This window comes from Halichoerus grypus, chromosome 6 (genome assembly GCF_964656455.1).
Source record: "Halichoerus grypus chromosome 6, mHalGry1.hap1.1, whole genome shotgun sequence".
Classification (NCBI taxonomy): Eukaryota; Metazoa; Chordata; class Mammalia; order Carnivora; family Phocidae; genus Halichoerus; species Halichoerus grypus.
The window spans coordinates 62,848,298-62,872,289 of record NC_135717.1 but is presented as its reverse complement, the minus strand read 5'-3'; the positions used below and the strand labels follow the sequence as shown (position 1 = coordinate 62,872,289).

Below are 23,992 nucleotides of genomic sequence, written 5' to 3'. Positions count from 1 at the left end.
CTCTTTCCTTGCAAGTATGAGCAGATGGACACAAACCTACTAGGATGATTCAAACTTAATGCATGATTCTGAATCATTTCCTTAGATGAACAGAAGGGGTTCCAGCTTGAACCTAAACTGTAGTCATCCTAGGATTCAGACCTTCTGGTCATATCTGGAAGGTCCCGGTGGTGGGACACCAGAGGTCTATGTATGTATGGAACCAAGACCGAAGATGTTGATACACAAGCTTGGTTCAAGGTCAAGGCCCCACACACAGTTGGACAACTGGAGAGGAAGAAGATGTTGGGTACAGTGCAGTCACTTAGCACATCCAGCTACCCAATCCAGTGCAGACAGGTGTTTGTTGAGAGCCCAAGACAGCTCTCTTCTGGCCCGATAAGAATGTTACATGGTATTTAGAGAAAGAGGAAAGCGTATGTCCATTTTGGTAGAAAATGCAGCAGGTCTTTGGTGCATCTGCTGCAGCATCTTTGACAGACCATGTTGAAAATCAGTGTGGCTCAACTAAAAGGCAGCATGACCCTGTGCTGGACACAAAACAGGACATGGCCATGAGTTACCAGTCAAGAGTCTTGGTGGACATCAGAGAACAGTGCACTGGGTCACCATGGCAGAGAGGGAGAGATGTCAGGCTCTGCAAAGAACCTAAGAGGACAATGCTTGGAAATCCACCAAGATACCCCTGAGGGTTTCCTGAGATATTGGAGGACTTCACACTGGGAAATTAGGTATCTTATAAGAGTTTGTGTGTACAGAGAAGAGAAACTGGCCACTGTTATCTTCACCTTCATTTTAACCACATATGTTGCCTAGGAAATTCAGGTTACCATGGGCCATGCTGAAACCCGGGATAATGGAAGGATACAGCTGCAACCAGATCTTAGAGTAAGGCAGGCTGTAGAGAGCATGGCCAGCCATGAGCTCAGGAATGATTTATTCCAGTAGCCTTTCAACATGAGCTAAGTCAAATTAAACAGTTAATTGTATTTTGTTTCCCCTTTATTAAAAAAGAAATTTGCAACTATAGGATAGAAGCTCTGCTCTTTTCAAATCTAATTTTTTCAAACATTCTTGGTCCAAACACCATATTCTCCTTCAAAAGACCTCATGGATCATCTGACTTCCCATTGCCATTCCTAAAAAGTCACCAAAATAAATGGTGCAACATTTGGTGTGTGCATCTTCATCTTCATTTCTCATCGACAATTAAGCCGATCTCATTATCTTTTTATCAAACTCTCCTCCTCCTTCTGCAGCTCCTACCACAGTAAGTGACCTTCTTATACATCAATAACCAATTAAAAAGCTAATTCCAGGTGGAATATCTACACTCCCTCTAATGAATAAAAAATATAGCTATAAATTCCATAAGAATATAGGAAAACCCAATATTATAAAGATGAAATTTCTTCAAAAATTGATCTACTATATCAATGACAATTTAAGTAGGATTTTAATGAAATGCAACAAGCTGATTCGAAAATTTCAAGGGAAGGGAAAATGTGGAAGAATAACCAAGAAAATTTTGGGAAAAGGAAAATGAGGGAAGACTTGGCCTACTAGGTAGCAAAACTATACTGTAAAGCTACAGCCCTTAAAGCCATGTGATCAAGGCACAAGAATAAACAAATGAGTTCAGACACAGGTCCACATATGGGTGGGGAGACACATTGGACTAGCAGGGAAAAGATGGACTGAATCTTAAATGATATTGTTACAACTGGCTATGCTTTTTTAAATATATATATTTAGATAATATATATATGATTATTTACCCAATTTATACATCAATAAATTCCAGATGGACTTAGGATCTAATTCTAAAAATATGAACCTACAACATGGATAGAACTTGAGAACTTTATGTTAAATGAAAGAAGCCAGTCACAAAAGACCATATATAACATGACTCCATTTATACATGTCCAGAATAGGTAACACTACAGAACCAAAAAACAAATTAATTAATGGTTGTCTCAGGTGGGAAGACAAAGGAGCGTGGAGGGGAAATGGAGAGTGACTACAAATGGATATGGGGTTTCTTTTTGGGTTGATGAAAATGTTCTAAAACTGGGTGTGGTAATGGATACACAATTCTGTGAGTATGTTGAGAAATACTGAATGTATACATTATTTTTTTTTAAGTTTTTATTTAAGTAATCTCTACGCCCAACATAGGCTTGAACTCATGACCCCAAGATCAGGAGTTGCATGCTCTTCTGACTGAGCCATCCAGGCACTCCTGAATGGTGTACTTTAAATAGGAGAATTTATGATATGTAATTTCTATCTAAGCTATTAAAAATATATAAAGTTAAAAATTCAAGGAAAATGTGCTTATTTTTTTTAAAAGATTTTTATTTATTTATTTGACAGAGAGAGAAACAGCAAGAGAGGGAACACTAGCAGGGAAGCAGGCTTCCCGCGAGCAAGGAGCCCAATGCGGGGCTCGATCCCAGGACCCTGGGATCATGACCTGAGCTGAAGGCAGACGCCTAATGACTGAGCCACCCAGGCGCCCAGGAAAATGTGCTTATTATCTTGTACTACACACACAAACACACACACACACACACACACACAAACACACACACACACACACACACTACACAAGAAAAGACCATATAAACGAAGTTAAAAATCAAACTATAAACTAGAAAAAATATTTGCAATGTATGTAAAAGAACAGGAATTGCTATATAGGTACATTCATCTTCACCGTATACAAAAACACCTATAAAATAAGCTACAGTCAATAAGGAACCTAATAGAAAATTAATAATAGCTGTGGATGAAACATTGAAGTTTGAAGATCGTTTAATTTCATTATTAATTATAATATGAATTAAAAATGGCATTTTTTCACCTATCAAATTGGCAAAAATTATTTTAGATTGATACCATCCTGTTGGTAAAGGTGTGGCGAGATGACTATTTTCATATATTATTGTAGGAGTAGGGACTTGTAAAACTCATTGGAAGGTTATTTTGCAGCATTTTATTAAAGCTTTATTTGTGCGTACTATTTGGCCCTGTAACTCCACTCTTGTTATCTGTTTTAAAGACATAGTCATACATATACATAACAAGCATGTATAAAGATTTTGGACTGGCATCTTACTTGCAAAAGTGAAAATTTCAGAAATGTTTCACATGTCCATAATTTGAAACATGGTTACATCATGATATGTCTACATACAGTAGCTTCATTTACTGATGTAGAAACTAATAGCAGTTGTTTGTTTTTGAGGGGATTGGGGTTGTGAATAGTTTTGCTGTATCTGTACAGATTTTTACCAAAAAATTATGTATTATTTATATAATTAAAAATAAATGAAAACAAGAATGTGTGATATGTTAGGGAGGAATACTTCGAGAAAATAATCAAAACCATAATTTGTATTGGTCTCAAGTATAGATGACCAACTTTTTCAAAGTGGATCAATTTAATTAGAATAGGAGTATTTAAGGATCCTGTGATCCTGCTTTTTGGAACTTACCCTGTAGAGAAAAATGAATGTGTATTTAAAGAAAAAACAACAAAACGCACCCATAAGGATTTCCATTCCAGAATTTTTAATTAGAAAAATGGACACAAATTGAGTCTACATGTAAGGAGATGGTTATATAAACTATGACAAATACATTAAATAAAATACACTATACTCATTTTAAAAGATGATAGAGATCTTTATTTTTGACTTGGAAAATCTTACAACATACAGTTAAGTGAATAAATCAGATAATGGAATAGCATGTATAGTTTGATCCCATTTATGTAAAAAAAAAAAAGGTTTCCATGTCTTCATGAATTACATACATAGACAGGTATCTGAATGGTTGTCTAATGAAATGTTCATATGATAATTAAAATTATAAAAACCATTTATTTGAACTTTCATTTAAAATGTAATGTATATTGAAACTATGTTAAGTAATGTGAAATCATTATTCCACTTGATATTCATTACCTGTAAATTGAAAACTATTATCTTCATTTCTTAGGTTAAAAAATGAGGGTAAAAAAATTTATACAAGACCCCCCCAACTAGTAAGAGATGGGACTGAAATCTGTCTTTCTAACCCTGAGACTCTTGCTTTTAAACATTAGCTACTCTACTTCTCTGTTCCAGACATTTTCTGCCTGGTATTTAACAAGTACTTTATGGATTGGTGGTTACTATGTTATTTCTAAGCCTAACAGTTAGCAGACATTAAGAATGTGTTTGGGGGTCCACTTAAAAATTCAAATTGCAACTTAACATAATCCTTACAATTGTATTGCCCATCCACCCCGGTCCTGTTGGATAAATGCATAGCAAGTTGGCTGGATTTTCCTCGGCTAGCATGGATCCTATGGATGTAATATAGCTGGCTTTTAATAAAACATCTCATTTAAAAGCTCAAATACTTAGACATTTAATACAAATGGTTTCTCAAAAGTTCAAAATGAATTGAAATCCTCTCCTCCACCCTTTCCCAAGAAGAATGATGATAAATATCTGAAGTTAGGAACAAATGTATGGAGAGAGAGAATAATAGAAAATACAAATACACAGAGAGATGGAATAATAAAGTGACTGCTGCTGGAAGGACTATGAGGTTCATTTTGACTAAAGCACTAAGTGGACAGATGTTATCTTGGGAAGAGTAGTTGAAATTAATATGCATGCATTCGTAACAGAGCACAGGTATTTCTTTCCTTTGTGCCCATCTGATCCCAGGGTAGGAAAAAGCTGTTCATAGTAGAGACATCTTGTTGCTACACTGGTGACTTTGGGGGTCATGGAGGTATAGCAGCATCAGACAAGGAAAGCGAGGCCGAGGGTTATCTGTTCCCACACACTGTTCCCCTCAGGGTCAGTGAGCAACCATTCTGAGTCATAGTGGGTGGTTACCCAGGGAAGCCTGTAGCTTGCACCCTGCTTGAAAGATGAACTCAGGCCAAGGTATAAAAAACCTACAAGGAAATATAGAATACTAGGAAAAACAATTATTTGGTATTATTTTGAAATAAACCCATGTTTAAATATAGTATGTATATTTTAAAATAAATATAAGACAAAAAAAACCCACATTTAAACAGAAGAGAACGGAATAATATTAACTGAGCACCAACTATGTACCAAACACTTTATGATCATAGTTTCACCAAATATTCTCATCAGCACTGTGAAGTGTCATTAACCTCATCTTGCAGATGAGGAAACTACAGTCCAGATAAGTGACTCACACAAAGGGAAAAGGCAGGAGACAGAGATAGAACCCCAACCCAGGCCAATCTGGCTCTAGAATCCATGTTTTTTTTCATGCTCTGGCATCATCTCCTCAGATCAGGCCTAATTTTCCTGATGAATAGACATGTTTAATGTATATCAGTGTAGTTGTAGTAGGTACTAATGTAAAACCACTCATTGGAGTCCATCTAACAGAACCTGTAGTTGAAAAGAAGGAAGAGAATGAACACAGCACTTTGTTTCCATTTGTCCCTTACAACAATATGAAAAATCAAATGCAATTATTTCTCATAACCTGGCTTTCTTTTCTGTAATAAAATTTTTATAAGGAACAAAAGCAACCTCATAAGGAAATACCTTGAAGTGAGCAATTATTGAAACAACATATGCCCTGAAAGCTGTGTATTAGGGTGCTGGGTGGTACCCGCATCCTCCTGCAGAGTAAGCATGCTTTAAGGCCCTCAAAACCCTCCTTGAAAAGCCCCAGGTCTTGAGATTGTTCTAAAGCAGTGACCAAAAAAAAAAAAAAAGCCTCCCGCCTAATAATTTGTTTTAACACTCATGACCACCCTGAAAATTAGTGTCATTATTCGCTTTTTAAAGATGGGGAAAGGGAGGTTAGGAGAGACGGGGCAGCCCGAGGTCTAATATCAGAATTCTTCTTACTTAATAGCTAGAGAGACAAGGCCCTATCTTAATTTGGGTACACCCTACGACATCTGTAATGCATATGCTGATGAATGAGCCACTAGTAGGGTCTGGCAGTTGGAGGATGATCTTTGATTGGAGTTGCTTTGCAGGTAGGAGTGTGTGTCTGTTGGCTTGGAGGGAAGGCAGACGGCAAGAAGAGTGGATGTGGATGGTGTGAGTCGAGTCTGTCATTTTCCAAATGGTTGCTGCCAACAAGAGAAAAACAGCTGATGAAAATCATGTGTTTCAAGTAAGGAGACCAGGAAATACTTCTTTTGTTTTAAAGACATCAGTTTGTCTTATTTGCAATGGAAAAATCTCTTTTTCAAAAAGAATATAATACCAAGAGGCACTATGTAATAAACCACATTTTATAGTTACGTAGCTCACAAGGTCAGTAAAAGACAAAAGAAACGAAATTCACAATGTCTTAGTTAACAACAAAAGTTATTCAAAGGCACAGCATCATAACAAGATGCTGCAGTGCATGATGCTACGAAGAGCTAGAAATTTCAGGAAAAAAAAATTCATTAAGACTAGCAAAACAAGGGCACCTGGGTGGCTCAGTCAGTTAAGCATCTGCCTTTGGCTCAGGTCAAGATCCCAGAGTCCCAGGATCCAACCCCACATGAGGCTCCCTGCTTAGCAGGGAGTCTGCTTCTCCCTCTGACCGTCTCCCCTCCCATGCTCGCTCTCTCTTTCTCTCTCAAATAAACAAATAAAATCTTTAAAAATAATAATAAATAATAATAAAAAGGTATTAAAAAAAGACTAGCAAAATAATAGGAGAGAAAAGGAAAAAGACTTCAAAATATTAACACTGAGAGCTCCCCTACAAATGACCCAGGTGATGATGACCCCATGGTGACGGTCAAAGTTCACAAGCCCCAAGCACATTTGCAGAGACTCTAATCAGAGTTTTAGTTCCCTCCTCTTGATCATGAGCAGACAAACAAGGGCAGACATATGGGGAAACCCTCAAAGGTAGAAGATAAAGATCAGAGCAAACAGAAAAGAGCAACTTGGAGAAAGCTGAAACAATCCAAGAAAAGGAAGGCTTTAGCAACAAAACTGCAACTAGTATCCTCCCAAGCACAAGAAAAGATACTGCATTCCTGAAGCGAGAACAGAATCCTGTAAAAAGGAGCCTTCAGAAAACAAAAAGTGTTCTTGAAAATTAAAAACATGGTAACAGAAATTAAAAAAAAAAAAACTTAATGAGTTAGAAAACGGGGGAAAAGATAAACAGAAGGACAACTAGAGACATAAGACAATTAGAGAACAATTCCAGGAACCCCAATATCAGAATTATCTGATTACCAGAAAGAATGGAGAAAACAGAGGAGCGGAAGTTAGAAGCCAAATTTCCTAGAACTAAAGACATCAGTTTCCACACTGAGAGGCCCACTAAGCACCCAGTACGGGGGCAGAAATAGAGTCACCCTAAGGCACATCAGTTCAGAACACTGTGGATCAAGAAAAGCCTCTGCACGGGCTTGGTACTTCCCAACACCAGCACCAGAATCTAGAAGACAATGGAGCAAGGCCTTCAAAATTCCAAAGGAAAATAACTTCCCACTTAGAATTCAGTACCCAGCCATAAATTATAGATGAGGTGAAATTCGAACTGTTTTAGATATGTAAGCTCTCAAAAAATGTACTTCTCAGATACACTATCTCAGGAAGCAATTGAAGATGCCCTCACCAGAGGGAGGGAGTACATGGAGGAAAAATACATAGGATACAAGGAAGAGTCACTTCAAAACAGGAGAGAGAAAAAGGACAATTTTCAAGATGGCGGTAGAGAGATTTCTAATGATAACTGGGCACAAGTATAAGGAATGAATGAAATAGTGTGATTGGAGAGATTGGCATGACAAAAGCTGCTATCCTGATTCCCTCTGCTACTCTAACACCTACTAGATGAAACTACTAGAGAATGTTCTTCAATAAAAAATAAGATAGGTGAAAAAAATAGAGCAAGGTAGGGGTTCCAGGCCTGGAATGGGAGCAAAGGTAATCCAGAGATGACCACAGTCCAGCCAGACGGGAGGCACAAAGGGTCAGAGTCTCAAAAACAGGATCTGATAGTTACTGTGTGTGTTGTGATTGACCTTTGTGGAGTGTTTCACTGAAAGGCCATTAGAAGAAATTGAAATAATTAAAAATAGATACAAAGAAAACTCAGCAAAGGAAAGACAAGCATTATTAACTTTATGGAAAATATAAAGGAAGGAAAAATAACCATGGCTTGTGACCATGCCCAGTTATAAAGGATATGAGAATAATCCTAATACTAATTTCACCAAAACTGTAATAGAATTATATTGGGAAGTTGAGAAAGGAGAAGCAAAAATGACAGCAGCATAAAGAGCAACCTCTCTCTTCCATGATAGGAATTCAATAGAGAATGTCTAAAATTGACGATTAAAGAAATAGCAGTATATGCATTGTTTGTAAAACTTGGGAAAGTTGTAAAGGCCAGGAGGAGCTTTAAAAGAGTTGAGGGGCGCCTGGGTGGCTCAGTCGTTAAGCATCTGCCTTCGGCTCAGGTCATGATCTCAGGGTCCTGGGATCGAGCCCCGCATCGGGCTCCCTGCTCGGCGGGAAGCCTGCTTCTCCCTCTCCCACTCCCCCTGCTTGTGTTCCCTCTCTCGCTGTCTCTCTCTGTCAAATAAATAAAATCTTTAAAAATATATATAAAAAATAAAAAAAATTAAAGAGCTGAAAGCTGCTGCCCTTGTGGCCGGGGACCAGGATTCCCCTGAGAAGGGGCAAGTCAGGAAAGTAAATTTTGTAATAGCTCTTTTATTACTATTCAAATTTTTAAACTATATGCCTGTGAATGATTGATTTTAAATTCAAAAAATTAAAAATTAAAAAAAACACACAGAAATGCTGGACTTCCAACATAAACAGGTGGTGTCTCAGGTGATTGATTTTGAATATTAAAAGGAGACGAGATATTATTTGAGTGTGTCTCCTGGCTGGGGAGAGGTGTAAAACAGATTACATCCGGAAAAGCCCATCTGTTTTCCCCTTAATACTTTCACTTGACTTCAGTAGTGCTTTTATTCTTTTTAGTTGTTTGAGTAGTCAGGGATCCAATCTTCTCCAGGATCCTGAATTTCATCCACAAGCATAACAGGATCTGCTGTGTGCTCACATAATTTCTCTGAAACACAATGGTACCAGTGATGATCATCAGCCTTTCCTGGGGAATAAGAAGATACTCCTCATTGTGTATGTAACCCTCACTGCCTTGAATAATCCAAGTCCCTTGGAGTTGTGTAGTACTCTGGAGTTTTCAAATTACTTTCTTGTGTTTTTATGTAGCCCTGCCACCGTCCTGAAAGGTAGGAAGGACAGAAGCTCAGAGAGTTTGAGTGACTTCCCCAAGGTTGCTCAGCTGGTAACAGCCAAGCCATGAGTAGAACCATCAGCTCGTGACTCTCTCCACCTACCATGCTGTGCAGCAGTCTTGTTTTCAAATTTCATAAAATCTCCATTTGTTTAATAGCTCCAGTTGCTGGCAGCCGAACGACCAGATGGTGGGAAAAAGAAAGAGGGTGTATGTAAATTTCCTTCTTGAAAGCCCAGCCACTCTGCCCAGAGCCAGCTTTAGAACAAACTGCCCTCTGCCCAGAAGATTAACCCCAGATCCTGGCTTACAAACAACACAAATTTGGGGTCTGAGGACTTTTCCACATCTGAGGGTCTCTTTCCAAATTGGAAGTGCCCCTGAGAAATAGAGAAATCCTTAGACAGGGTTGGTTGGCAGCCAGCTAAACATAAGCCTGAGATATTGTAAGACGTTTATGGAAGAAGAAAGAGGCACCAATTTATCCTAATTCCAAATTGTTCCCAGGGTTAACCTTGGCCATCCGAGCCAGAATTATTATAAAAGACTAGGTTGGCAGGAACGCCATAAGGTGCCAACCCTCATTTTGTCTACCGGTGAATATATGGAGTGATTGGAAAAACAAGTGAAACACGAAAGTCCCCACTAACCCCAGGTCACTAAGAAATATTTAGGATAAACTGGCCTTAGAATCCTAACAGTTATTTGTGCATCAATTTAAAACCAGTTGGACGTTTCATCTTGTTTGTCAGGGACAAGATTTTCTCTCTATTTTTAGCCAAAATTGCGAGCCCGGCACATGCCGCCTTTGCTAAACAGAATCTGAAGCGGGGTTTCTTCCAGAGCCTCAACGTGGGGGAGCAGGACAAGGCTCAGAGAAGGGCAGAATCACACACAGGCTGTGATTATCACTTGGAGATACGATAACCAAACCACGGGCCAACTCCACTCTGGCATCCAAGCTGGTTATTAGCACGCTACTTTTTTTACATTATTAATGAGTATTACACACACATTGAAATTTACAGCCTATTAGAATCCATTTGTGCAAGCGCCGTGTAGAATGAGGAGCAAACTCTATGCAGATTTAAATATAGAGTAAAGGATAATCGTCAGAGATCTCAATCAGGGTTTCTGCTATTCTTCACATATTTTAAAGGCATAACACACAGAGGTTACATAACTGCCTTTACGGAAAACCCTGCATTCAGAGATGTTTTGGGAGCCTGTCTGCAGCTGAGTGTTTACTAAATCAAGCACTAAAAACTAGATTTACACTGGTTGTTCGAAGCTGAATGCCGGCTACAGTTGCCATTAGAGCAATTCAATTTCTTTTTTATAAAGCACAAGTAAGGCTCAATTTACTAAAGTTTTATTTCCTTTTTATGCATCCCATATGCTAGGGGAAAAAATTAAGTTTATGAGATTAAAAATGAGTTTTATGCTAAATGTTTACAAAGTTTCAGCTGGTTGCATTTGCAAGCCCTCAAACCCACCAAGTTCAGCTTCTGGTTTTTTTTTTTCCCCCGTTTCCATTCTAACAAAAGAAGGTCTTTGTGTTTGCAAAAGGGAACGGCCCAGATCCCCTCCTCTGTCCCCATCTAGCTCTAGCTTCTTCTTTCACATCATACAATTTTATAAGAGTTGAGGTAGACAGAAAGTTCCTTTAGGATGTCAAAATCTTCAGAAGGAATGCTCTTGTATGGACTCAATTGCTTTTTTAAATGGTTCTCTTTTTTTCTCCTCCATTCCCTGTCTTGATTTAGCTAGTCTGGTGATGTTTTTCATTTCTGTGATCTCTAAAAAAGCAATATAGCTTTTACTTGATGGGAAGAAACATATAGATAGCTAACAGCTGCTGAATCTGGAGAAGCCTGCTTTTCATCACCTAATTACAAACCACAGTAGATTAGAAAAGGTTGAACATCGCGTTCATTTCCTTGCTCCAAAATTAATGGGCACAACGAATAATTTTTTTAACTGTACATAGGTCATTCAGATGAACCCAGTATATCTGTTATAAATAGATTTCACAATGCAAATTCTTCCTCCCTCTGAAATACACTGGCCTTTCTTAGGATTGGTTTTTTAAATTACTCTAGTTCTGATTAAGCTATCAGAGAACCTGTCATCTTGGGAACATTCATTGAAAAAGATGGGGTAGAGAAATTTAAAAAATGAGAAAGTCTTCTATTATAAGGTCAGAGAATCCATCCAAATGACCAATGGAATGAGTCCATTTATATTCACTAACTCATCCTGCCTCTACTTAACTATTAAAAGGTTGAGTTTTAAGCCTTCCTAGTAGCAGCAAAGGAAATTCTAAGGTCTTTACATTATGAGATTGGAAAAGCAAAGAGAAAAAAATCAATATGTAGACATCGCAGTAGATGACAGATGGATAGGGTCCTGTGAGAACAAGTTGTTAATGGTTGTTAAGGGAATTCAGCTATGTCCAAGCATGTCACAGTGTTCTAAGCAGGGTTCTCGGCTGGAAGGAGCTCACAGCTCCAGCACTGAGATTCCTGAACAAAGAATAGGAATGAAGATCATCTTTCAGGCATTGCCCTACACGTCGGAAGAGTTGACATGGCCCAGGTTAAGCCAGAAATACTAGCTAGGGGTCAGTAGATTGGAATTCCCTTGGCATATGAACCAAATTACCCCACCCAACAGGCAGCTGTTGGCAAACAGGATGGTTTATACCAAAAAGAACAAGAAGAATGCCAATCATATGGAAACGAAAAGTCACCAGAAGGAAAGTTGAAAGATGCCTACAGAGCACAGATCAATTTTATTTATTTATTCTTTTATCAAAGAAGAAGCACAACAGAGATGCCCCTGGGCACTTCATCTGAAGTGCTTCTAGCAGCAAAGGAGAGCACGGGGGCCCTGCCAGGAGAGGGAGGGACTTGAAAGCTGGGGTTGCCCCGATTGTACAGTAGGGGGCTTAGAGAATAGATTACTTTTTGTTGGCATGTTAACCATCCCCACACTGCTTTAATTGTACCCCTCCAAATTGTTATAGCTTAGAAAATGGGAGTCACACTGATGAATCCTTAACCATACTCTTGAGGGTGCCTGGGTGACTCAGAGGGTTCAGCGGGTGCCTTCGGCTCAGGTCATGATCCCAGGGTCCTTGGATCAAGTCCCGCATTGGGCTCCCTGTTCAGTGGGGAGTCTGCTTCTCCCTCTCGCTCTGACCCTCCCCCCTCCTCTTGCTCTCTCTGTCTCTTTCTTTCTCTCACTCTCTCTCAAATAAATAAAATCTTTAAAATATATATATATTAAAAAATTTTTAAAAGCATACTCTTGATTTGGGGATCTTTACCTATCAGTTAGAGGAGACGAGGCACATGTTTATGAAAGATCTAGAAAAGACTTAATTGGTAAGGTGTTATCCACAGTTCAGTAGAAACTTGGGAAGATAGAGGGACCATGTACATAGGCATGGTCAGATAAATTTTTACAGAAGAGATGAGTCTTGAAGGATGTATAGCATTTGGATAGAAGACCAAAGAAGGCATTTCAGGCCTAGGGAAGGATATGAACCATAGCATTTGCTTCAAATATGAGAGTGGTATGTTCATAGAAAAGGGGACAGGAATGAGGAGGCCAATTGGAGTGAAGGGCTAGGAGAGTTGCAGAACAGAACATTTGAAAGAGGGATTAGACTCAGGATTTGGAGGACCATTGATAATAGAATGAGAAGCAATGACAAGCCTTTGAAGGTTGTGAGAAGAAAACTGACAGAGAGAATATGGCATCTTAGAGAGTCTGGTCTTGTGATAGGGCAGCAGGATAAAGTGGAGGGAAATGAGGTTAGATCATTGAGGAGGCAGCCACAATGATCCAGGTATGAGGCAGTGAAGCACAGGTAGGAAATCAGAAGCCATGAAGAGAGGGAGTTGGGGTATTTATTCTCTTCATCCCCATGCCTTACTGGCACATGATCCCACTTCCATAGACCCAGCTTTCTCTGGACTCCCATAGCATTGTTCACCCCTCTTGCCCTTTCAAGACTAGGGGTGGTGACAGCATCCCAGTGTGTTAGCACCTGGGAGCTCCACCATCCCTTGCTGGTTTCCTTAACCATACCACTGGGTTTTGTTTGTTTTTGAATAGGCCATTTGTGCCTTTGCAGACCCTGACTTACACGGATACCAAAAACATCTTGAAAGTAAAAAGCTATGAATTGGGCTGGAAGAAAAGAACATTGATGAATACAATTTTGACTGTGAGAAATCAGAAAACATGGCATAGAAATATCGAGTGTTGGCCAGGAGTAAGGATTCTTAGAACTGCCTGGGGTGAATCTTGGCTCCTCCACTTTTTGGCTATGTGATGTCAATTGGGGGAATGTTGCTTTAGATCTCAAGGCCTGAGTTCCTCCATCTGTAAAGTCATGATGCTAACTGGACCGGTGCCCCGCTTAGTGTACATGCTGCATAAGGGTTTTCTATTATTGTTGTTCTCATGAGAACTCACGTGGGAAATATTGATTATGAACTAAGGCCTATTCACTTTGAGCCTAATGGTGACAGTGGAATCCTTAAGTGGGAATTTCCAGGAAGCACTTGGAAATAAATACATTTGGGCAAGAGGAAATGACTAAGGTAAAGATAGATATAAAGTCGCCAGTAAGAAAGAAAAAGGTGAAACTTTAAAAACAGATGACCTTGACCTTTCCAAAGGAAAGAATTCATGGAAAGAGAAGCATCATTCTAAGAAATACCCATTGGACAAGCCCACAGAGAGTGGGTAGGAGGAAGATGAGAGTTGGAAAAAGTAGAAGAGCTGGATCTCACAGTAATACAGAAACTAAAAGAGCCAGAAGCAATGAAAATGACAAATGCCTTTGAACTTCGAAAAGAGATTACCTGGAGCTTCAGGAGACAAACCTTGAGGAAGTGGAGTGGAAGTGGAAGGAAGAAACAGGTCTTTCTAAAAAGCAAGAGGAAGCAGCCAAGGTTTTTTTCCCCATGATGCAGTAGACATGGGCATCCCTAAATGGAAAGAAGAAGAAATTAAGAGAGAAAAGCTGCAGTCTTTAGGGAAAGACAAAAACAAGTAAGGCTGCAAAATGTTTCTGTGAAGAGATAAGAGGCTAGGTTTAAAAATCAAATCAGAATTTCTTTGGAAATGGGAAATTAACATTCCAAGTGTTTGCAGGGTTTTCCTACCCCAGTGGTACTCTTCCCTTTATAACAAAGCTCGCTGCTCAGATTTTAATTATTATTGTCCAGCTGTGAATTTGAGCTAAGCTGTGAGTTTGAGCTAGTTTTAAAGCAAAACAAACAAGATAAGACAACCTATACTGTTTCACTTCCAAATAACTTTGTGGTTAAAAACACAGTATCCAGAGTAAGACTGGCTGAGTTTATACCTCCAACTTCGCCACTGAGTGGCTATGTGCTCTTGGGCAAATTAGTTTATCTATACCCAAATTTCCACATCTCTAAAATGGAGATGATAAACAGAGAGACTGCACTGGGCCACTGTGAGGAATAAATGAGACAACATGAATAAATTGCTTAGAACAATGCCCAACATATAGTAAAGATTCAATAACCCTTGGTTATTATTATTCACACATATCCACCTTATACACTAATTATATATTAATTCTTTCTCCTCAGGGCAGAACCCTGATTTCCTTCAACTCCGAGAGAACATTATTATAGAAAATTCCCTTGATAATCATGCCCCAGGATAATGTAAATTCAGATACAATGCAATTGAAAATTGGCAAGTGTCTTCACCTGTGCCCAATACCACTTTTCAAACAGAGCAGAGCAGGCAAAACTCTCCCTTTCTGAAAGGAAAACAGATGGGATGAGGAGGTAAAACTGGGTGGAGAGACCATAGCAACCTTGTTTTAGGAAATAAGGCTGTGAGGGGAGCATGTTTGTATCCCCAGTAATCTCTCAGCTCAATTTCCCCTCACTGGGCTGAAGAAAGGGGCACAAGTGACCCAGAGATCTTCGAATCCCCACTGCTGCCCTGAAAGCCCAGCCACGCCCACCACCCAGAATCATCCCTATTGATATTTAACCAGAGGACAGACACAATGACCACCAAGTGGTACCAAATTGGGTTTGGGACCAGAAGGGATTTAAATGGTGTCATCAAGCCCAGAATTCCCAGTCAATTAGCTGCACTGACTGGCCTCCAGAAAATTGTTCTGGGTTAATAGCCTTTCTTTTATTTAAATTATTTTTTTAAGGTAGGCTCCACACCCAACGTGGGGCTTGAACTCACGACCCAGAGATTAAGAGTTGCATGCTCTACCAGTCGACTGAGCCAGCCCGGTGTCCCTGATTAATAGCCTCTTAAACCTGTTAGTTTTTCTGTCTCTCCTGGCTGAACTCTAATTTCCTTCAGGGCAGGGTTCATTTTAATCAAGTTTTTCTTTTTTTTTTTTTAAACTCCCCACAATGTCCAGCACAATTTACTAAGAAAACAGTTACCACAGTAACACAAACAGGGGGCTCCAAAGGGATTTAGCTTCACCCTACCATTCCATAATCTCCGTATCTTCCTCAACCCCTTCTTACTCCCCTTTACTAACAAACTGTGCCCCTAATCCTCTTTTTTATAGAAATTCTGAAGCAACTTTTGAGTTGGCACCAAATAAATGTTCCTGAAATTTTCTGTTTGACCAGTATGATAAATCCCTTGCTTTATGTCCCTCAAGTGTGTCTCTAGCTCCCCTTTGTGGAGGGTAAAGACCATGGTATCTCCAACAGGTAGTTGAGCTGGCTTGGGGTCCCAGGAGAAAAGGGGCAAAATTCCTACAAATAATTTAGTTGACCTACAAAGAAAAGCAAATGCTATTTTGCTAAATGTTATCGAGACAGAAAAAGCCTAAATAGATAAAACAACAGGAAACAGACTGAAAACAACTACCTGGCCAATTCCGTTGAGTTGGGAGCATAAAAATCCAAAAATCTGTTCTTCTGTTTGAGTCCTCATAGGACTCCACATAGCTCCTCTTCTGTCTTGCTTCTAGAAAAGCCTTTTCCAGAGGAACCTGGGTGGCTCAGTCAGCTAAGCATCTGCCTTCGGCTCAGGTCATGATCCCGGGGTCCTGGGATCGAGCCCCTTGCCAGGCTATCTGCTCAGCGGGGAGCCTGCTTCTCCCTCTCCCACTCCCCCTGCTTGTGCATGCTCTGCGTGTGTGTGTCAAATAAATTTAAAAAAATTTTTTTAAAGAAAAAAGAAAAGCCTTTTCCAGTCTTTTTGGGAGGAGAATCAGAAGCTTTCAAAGTTCTTCATTCAGACACCTGCCAATGTTCATTAGAGCTGGTTAAAAGTTAACAATGGAGCAAAGTCTCTATGCAGGTTTTACTCTATCAGAATGAAATGACTGCCTTCCTCCCATCCTAACTTATGTCAGTTCAAGTTACCATATTTCATCTTTCTCACCCACCAGTCTGTTCTGCTAGAAGTGAGCAGATAATGGCAGGAGGATCCTCCTTTGCAGTCTTTTGTCAATACTAATATAGCACCGCCATCTTCATTTTTCTTATTGATTGCTTCAGAATTGATGCTGCCCCGAGGGTAAACTCCAAACAGAATAATTAGTAAATGGGTCATGGTTTTATTCATCTTTGAACTCATCGGTTGGATACAAGACTCTGTTTATTCATTCAATGGCCAGGTGCTGGTTTTAGCTTCGAGGGGTTTCACAGCACATTTGGGAAGACATGGGAGTGAGCAGATGATAGCACGACACTGTGATAAGTTTGTGGTAGGACTATCCACAGAGTAAGAAGGTTAAGAAAGCCTTTCCGAAGAAGGGAGTGGTGGGGCTGAATTGAGAAGCAGTATTCACAGAAGGAGCTGTGAATACTGAGGCAAGCAAGCGCACAGCCCATTCGGGATACAACTCGCACAGCTGGGAAGTAGAAGAGTAGGAAGGGGCTGGCTAATGATCATGTGGGAGGAAGAGGAAAAGTCATACAGAAGGACTTACAGTCCTTTGGCTGGGGGGTCATGCAAGATTTTTTAAATGACACTATGAGATCTTCAGTTGAGAAAGTTAATTCCAAAAAGGAGAATGATATTGAGTGGTGAATAATTCAGGGGCACTTGGGTGGCTCAGGCTCCCTGCTCAGTGGGGAGTCTGCTTCTCTCTCTCTCCCTCTGCCCCTCCCCACCTCTTGCTGTCTCTCTCTCTCTCTCAAATAAATAAAATATTTTTTTAAAGTGGTGAATAACTCAAGGCTGGGACAAAAGTTAAGAGGCTGTTATAATAAGCCACACAAGAAATAATAAGGATCTTGACTAAGGACATAATGGCGGGGGTGGAAAGAAAGAGATGCATCTGAGGAATAATAAAGAGATGGTGTGGAAAAATCATACATACAATAAGATATAGGGGTCAAAAACTGAAAGAGTCACCAATGATTCATATGTTTCTGGCTTAAGCACCCAGGTAGATAGTGATACCACTCTCTGTCCCAGGGAATATGAAGAATTCAGGAAGAGTTTACTTGTTAGATGCATTGACTTGGACATTTCCATAGAACTAAGAAGAAATGTCCAATACACAATTAGATATACATATCTTGAGTTCAAGAAAGAATTCAGTAGTAGAGATACAAATTCAGGAGCCATTAGCAAGCACATTGGTGGGGGCTAAAATTGTGAGAGTAAAGAAGTTCATTCAAAGAGCCCATGAAGAATGAGAAGTGGGTGGGGAATCAAGGCCAGATTGGACATGAGCAGACCCTAGCTTTAGCTGATGTCTACCACTCTACATTAAAAATGCACTCAGAACAAAGGAAAGTCCTATTCCTCCATATTCTCTGGATGGGTTTACTCACTGTTCTAAAGTTTATTTGGGGATTTGTGTTATTTCATGAACACTACATTTTCAAATTTGAATTTGTCTAAGGAGCTAAGAGTGGGAGTTTCAATGAGGATGCAGATGCGTAAGTCACCTGAGACCAAACGGGGCTGCACGGGACCTAACTGTTTTAGGAAAGGAGACATTGGGCCATTTTACTCAATGCGGCTGTGGTCATAACAGGCACCAATACTGATATAGCTAGCACCAATCCCAATCCAGAACTAGTATTAAGTACCTTGGTACTTTGCCACTTGTAAAAGTTAGTCATCATCACAATGTATTGGTAGAAATGTCAATGGTGAAAAAAGAAACTGAGGAAACATACGGTCTGTAATGAACATTTCAGGGTTGATGAAAATTCCATATGCTCCAGCAATCCTTCAAACACCGATATGTGCACACCTTATGTTAGTGTTTTATGAATATCGCATGAGGTGACTGACCCTGTGTTGGTCAACACCAGTCTGGGCGGGCTCTTCTGGTCATTATCTATCTGATTCTCAGGGCTCTGGAACCTGGTCCCTTACCTTTCAGCACATACTATTCACTGAAATACTTGAACAAGTCACTTGTCAGTGTGCAGGCGGCATCTACTCTGAATTAAGCAGAGCTCTCCAGGTTGCAAGTGACAGAAACCCAAATCAAACTAAGTGAGGTTCAGACACTCTTGGTTCAGACACTTTTCCTATCCTGTGTCTCTGTAGCTTGGTTTCTATCTCTCCTTTCTTGGGCTGATTTTCTCAAAAGAGCAACAAGAAGTACCCTAAACCACCCAGGTTTCCCCCAAAGACCATTTTAGACTCATTTGCACTGGTCCCAAGTTAAAAATGCCTGAGGAAATTCTCTGCTTGGCCCAGCTTACACAACATGTCTACCCCACGACCACACATTCTGTCCAGAAAGACGGCATTCCCAGAAGGGCAAAAGAATAGACATTCCCCGTATGCTTACAGCAGAATCCTCCCTCTGGTGCCTCATTCCCCCCACCAGATCTGCCTGGGGGCCTTATATATCAGGGAAGCTGCTCCTCCTTTGGAGCTGATTTCATTTTTATTCTGCTCAATTACTCCTTAAAGGTCTTATTGGCTCTCAGTCTGACCCTCTTCACTCCTCTATACTTCTGTAGACACCTTTGCTTCTAGGAACCATTCATGAAAACTACCTGTCTTCTGCTCACATAATGCCAACCAAATGAGATGGGGGGGAGAGCAGAGTTTACATAAAGCTGGATCATCCAAAAGAGAGAATATTTGCCCTACTGGTTTCATATTATGACTTTGCAATCCTACTAAGTAGGAAGCTTGGTGAATTCAAAGAGGACAAATCTATCATTCCTTTGTGCTAATTCTGATTTTTATGTTTTTTTTTAAGGATTTTATTTATTTGTCAGAGAAAGAGCGAGAGCGAGAAGGGGGGGACATAAGCAGGGGGTGCAACAGGCAGAGGGAGAAGCAGGCTCCCCACTGAGCAGGGAGCCCGATGTGGGACTCAATCCCAGGACCCTGGGATCATGACCTGAGCCGAAGGCAAACGCTTAACGACTAAGCCACCCAGGCGTCCCTGTGCTGATTCTGATTTTTAAACACACACACACACACACACACACCCTCTTTAGAGACATATGGCAATTTAAGAAAGCAAGAAACCAAAGAACCTGACATTCTTGGAACAACAAATAAAAAGCTCCTTAAAGATTAACAAGGCAAAGACGAATGTGGATTCTAACACGTGAAGTTAGCAAGTATTTTGTGATTTGGCTCTGCTGGAAGTTATTGCACCAGAACAGAGCCAGCGTGGAAACTTAGTTTGAGCTGCAATTCCCAGTTAAAGAAATCTAAAATTAGTCACTGTGCAATCTGTGTATGGAGTATTTCTAATGAATCACGAAGCAAACTGATAATGAACTCTTGTTCTTTGAATGTAAGAAAACGTGAGACTAATGATACGCCAGAAGACAGATTTGGAAAACATGGCTATATCCAAGACCATTTATCGAAGGTTACATTTAAATACAACAAGTTCTAAAATGTATTAGTCATTTTAGTTCATTAAATGTTTGATACCTATTTCTTTGTTATACATGTTGAAAACTTCCCCTTCATCAATTATTTCATATAATTTTTATTTTCTTGGCTATGTTTTTCTTTACTAGAAGAAACAAGCAAAGAGTTATGTTTTAATAATTTATTTGTTTAATTTATAAATTAATAATAAATGCCTTTATTAACAAATATTCATGCTAAATTGGTAGATTGAATATCATAAAATAATTATAAAAACATAACACTTAGCTTACTTTGCTAATTAATTATAAATGTATTTGTCTATTAATAAATAAATATTAATTTGGAAATCTGAATTATACAATGGTGATAATTCACTTTATTTACTTCAGTCCTATTAAGTTGGAAACAGTTAAAAGCTTTTATATTAGTTTTCAGTATAAGAAATCATATCTCACAGATATTACCACTAGGTGGCTCAAGTGGCTAAAATAATATACGTGCAGAAAAAACCAAATACTTAAAGATTTATATCTCTTTCTGCAGTTATATGCTTCATATGAAACTTTAATTTTCTATAAACTTTTATGCTATTTATAGATTATCACTATAACGCTACACATGGTAGACAGTTACTTTAATATAGGTCATCATCATGTATGTCATTTTTATGAAGGAGAGAGGATTAATGGACAAAATGAATGAGTTCTGTTACATTTTGTCATAAAAATGTAATAATAAAATAAATTAAAATCTTACCAGTTGACTGGGAACACAGTATTCGATGGGGTCTGAAGGGCTGGAGTCTTGGGTTGTATTTCATTTTAATTTATTCAGAATAAGCATTTCTAGAGATTACCTGCTCTATTTCCTGGCAGCTGTGGTTATTTATGTCTCTTCGAGGCAAACAACTTGCAGCCAAGTGCTTGAGCTCGCTGTAGTCTGGGGACCTTGAAAATCAAACCATTCTTCCTTAATAATTAGTTATTGAAATAAAGGATACAGCGTCCATTATATCAGATGGCTTGGGACCCTCTACTCATTCTGATACACATAAAACAAGAGCAGAAAATGGTTATTTTTTTCCTCAACTTTAATAAGCATCTTATAATTTTGTTTGTTCAAGATAGAGTGCCAGGAGGTGAAGAAAAAGGAGGTTGTCTACAAGCTGGAAAGGAAAGTATTTAGCCTATAGATTCTGTCAAAGAAGGAAAAACAGAACAAGGACCTTAGAATACGAGGGGCTTATAGATTTCCTAATCAGGAATTGATATTTATTTTGAAGATACTGGTTCTCTAGGCTTTCTTCATACCAACAGAAGCTCTTACCTTCTAGTTTAAAATTTCAGGACCACTGAAATCTTAAAGAAATGCTCTTTCAAGGTATTGGTTTTATCTTTGGATTATTTGTCTCTATCTTTGACTTATTTGTCATTATAATCACCAACAATCAAAACTTCCATTCTAAAAGTTATTTAGTTGACTCTACTTTAGGAGAGAAGTAAAATCCTCTATACAGGAGGAGCTTAGGGGGTGACTTTTCTAACTCTTGTAAGAGGCAAGTAGCATTTTTTCCTAAATTTTTAGCCTCTGTAGAGGTATTTTAAAAATATTTTCTTTGGGCATTTATTACTTGTCATTTGGAAATACATAGAGGAATCTGAGCTTGGCTTAAAAGAAAAGTACTGATTCTCCCTAAGGGAGCCATCATTTAGGTTCAGCTGCAGTAACAGCAAGTCCTGATATTTTTATATTTGTACTCAGGCACCTGACATTTAGGTTTTTTTGAATATAGAGATGTTAATATAACTTGAACTAGTTATCACATAGCTCTTAAACACTGAGATCTAATTACTTCTTTCCAAGCTTAACAACTACGCTTGGTCAAAATTCTAACCAGTTAGCTTTTTGAGAAAGAGAATCCTATCTTGCCAAATTATGGCCATGAATAGTTTTCACTGGGCGATTAAAAAAAATAATAAATTAAAAAAAAAAAAACCCAAAATGACTGAAACAATAAAAGAGACTTAATGGCTTACATGACCAAATGCTAGAGGTAGGGCTGGTTTCAGGGGTGATTTGACTCAGTTACCAATGTCATCCAAGACCAGGTGTACTTCTGCATCTGTCTGCCCTTGGCCATGTCAGCTTCACTTCCAGTGGCCCTCCTTTGGCTATCCACAGCTGCCTGCTCCCATTCTTATCTAAGGAGAGAGAAAGAAGCTGGTAATCCAAAGTTTTTCCAGAAGAGAGAGGACACTTCTCTCCCAGAAGTTCCTCAGCAAGCATGGTCTGCAGGCTTACTGCCCACCCATGATGCAGTAAGTCTGGCCAGGGAATGGGACCCCACTGGTACTTTCAACCCAAGCTACATGCCCCATCTCAGCTCCCCACCACCCCCCAAGTGAGTGAGCTGCATGCAGGGGTATGGATACCAGTGTAAAAAACAGGGGTCTTAAGGGAAGACCATATCAGTCGCAGTGGGAGGGCAGAAGAAGGGGTGTATGCGAACTCGTACACCTGACTATATATGGGGAACTCTGGAACCAAACTGCTTGAGTTTGAATCCCGGCCCTTCCACTTGTGAGCCATATGACCATGGGCAAGTCACTTGTCCTCTCTTGTCAAGGTGGGTCAAGGATTTCCTTCATTGCTTATATCACAGAGTTTTTCTAAAATCCATGACCATTAAACCACACATTCATCAATCATCTTCTTCCTTTGTGATAGACACTTAGAATTGGAAAGAACATAAAAGTGAGCAAAATAATGTTCTACTTCAAAGAGCTAGCAATTCAAGAGAGGATATAATAGCCCAGAAGTGGTGGTAAAAGATGAGATAAATTACATTTAAAAGATGCATTTTTTTCTAATTAAGTATTTTGTAACAGCAAGCATGTTTTCTAGTGTTTTACAAATCCTGTATGAAACTGATATAATTTTTTCTATAGTCATTCATTCACGATAAATGTCAACAACAATTAATCAGACAATAAAACTACCAAGCAACGAAAACAACAAGAGTTACCAAACAAATCAAGTATAAAGTGTATAAAATATAATGTTCTAAATTCTCTAATATTTAAGATAATGGAGAGGAGCAGAAGTGAGGACAGTTCAAAACTCACTGGAATTTTTCCTTGGAAGTATTTTTGTGCTTACAGGAAGTCTGTGGCTATGAGGTCACAAAACGAAGCTCACTATAGAAACCTAGGAAGCTGCCATTTCCCGGCCTCCACTCTGGCTCAGCTCCTTCCTGGAGTGGGAATGGACAGATTTCCTTTGTCCTAAATAGAGTTTCTTCTCTTGGAGCAGAAGTGAAGCTAAAATTCTGCTTTTCAAACACGCTTAACGGGTAAACAGTGTGTCAGCAAAGTAATTCAACAACATCACCATCAGGGGGCGCTACTGCGCCTTTCACTCCGCTGAGGTTGACCTCCCTCCTTTCATTTCAGGGTGGCTCCGGGGCTCCACAGAGCGCGCAGGCACTGCTTTCCTTCCAACTCCAAGTCCTCAGAATTTTATTTTATTTTTTAATTTTTATTTATTTATTTTTTTAAGGATTTTATTTATTTATTTGACAGAGAGAGACACAGCGAAAGAGGGAACACAAGCCGAGGGAGTGGGAGAGGGAGAAGCAGGCTTCCCGCGGAGCAGGGAGCCCGATGCGGGGCTCGATCCCAGGACCTGAGCCGAAGGCAGACGCTTGATGACTGAGCCACTCAGGCGCCCCATCCAAGTCCTCAGAATTTTAAACACCCTACTTTTTACTTAATGTTTCCCCCATTGTTAAAAAAAATATAGTCACAGTAAGATAACAGTTCTGCCAAACGGAATAGCC

General features: G+C 39.4%; 1 long non-coding RNA gene across 1 annotated transcript; it reads right to left on the bottom strand.

Annotated features, from left to right (window-relative positions):
- Positions 1-5,156: 5,156 nt before the first annotated feature.
- LOC118542646 (uncharacterized) lies at positions 5,157-23,316 on the bottom strand. Its single transcript, XR_004920706.2, has 4 exons — positions 23,280-23,316; positions 22,191-22,355; positions 20,911-21,101; positions 5,157-6,136 (listed from the first exon to the last, which is right to left on the bottom strand). It is a non-coding gene; the product is annotated as an uncharacterized LOC118542646 (long non-coding RNA).
- Positions 23,317-23,992: the final 676 nt, after the last annotated feature.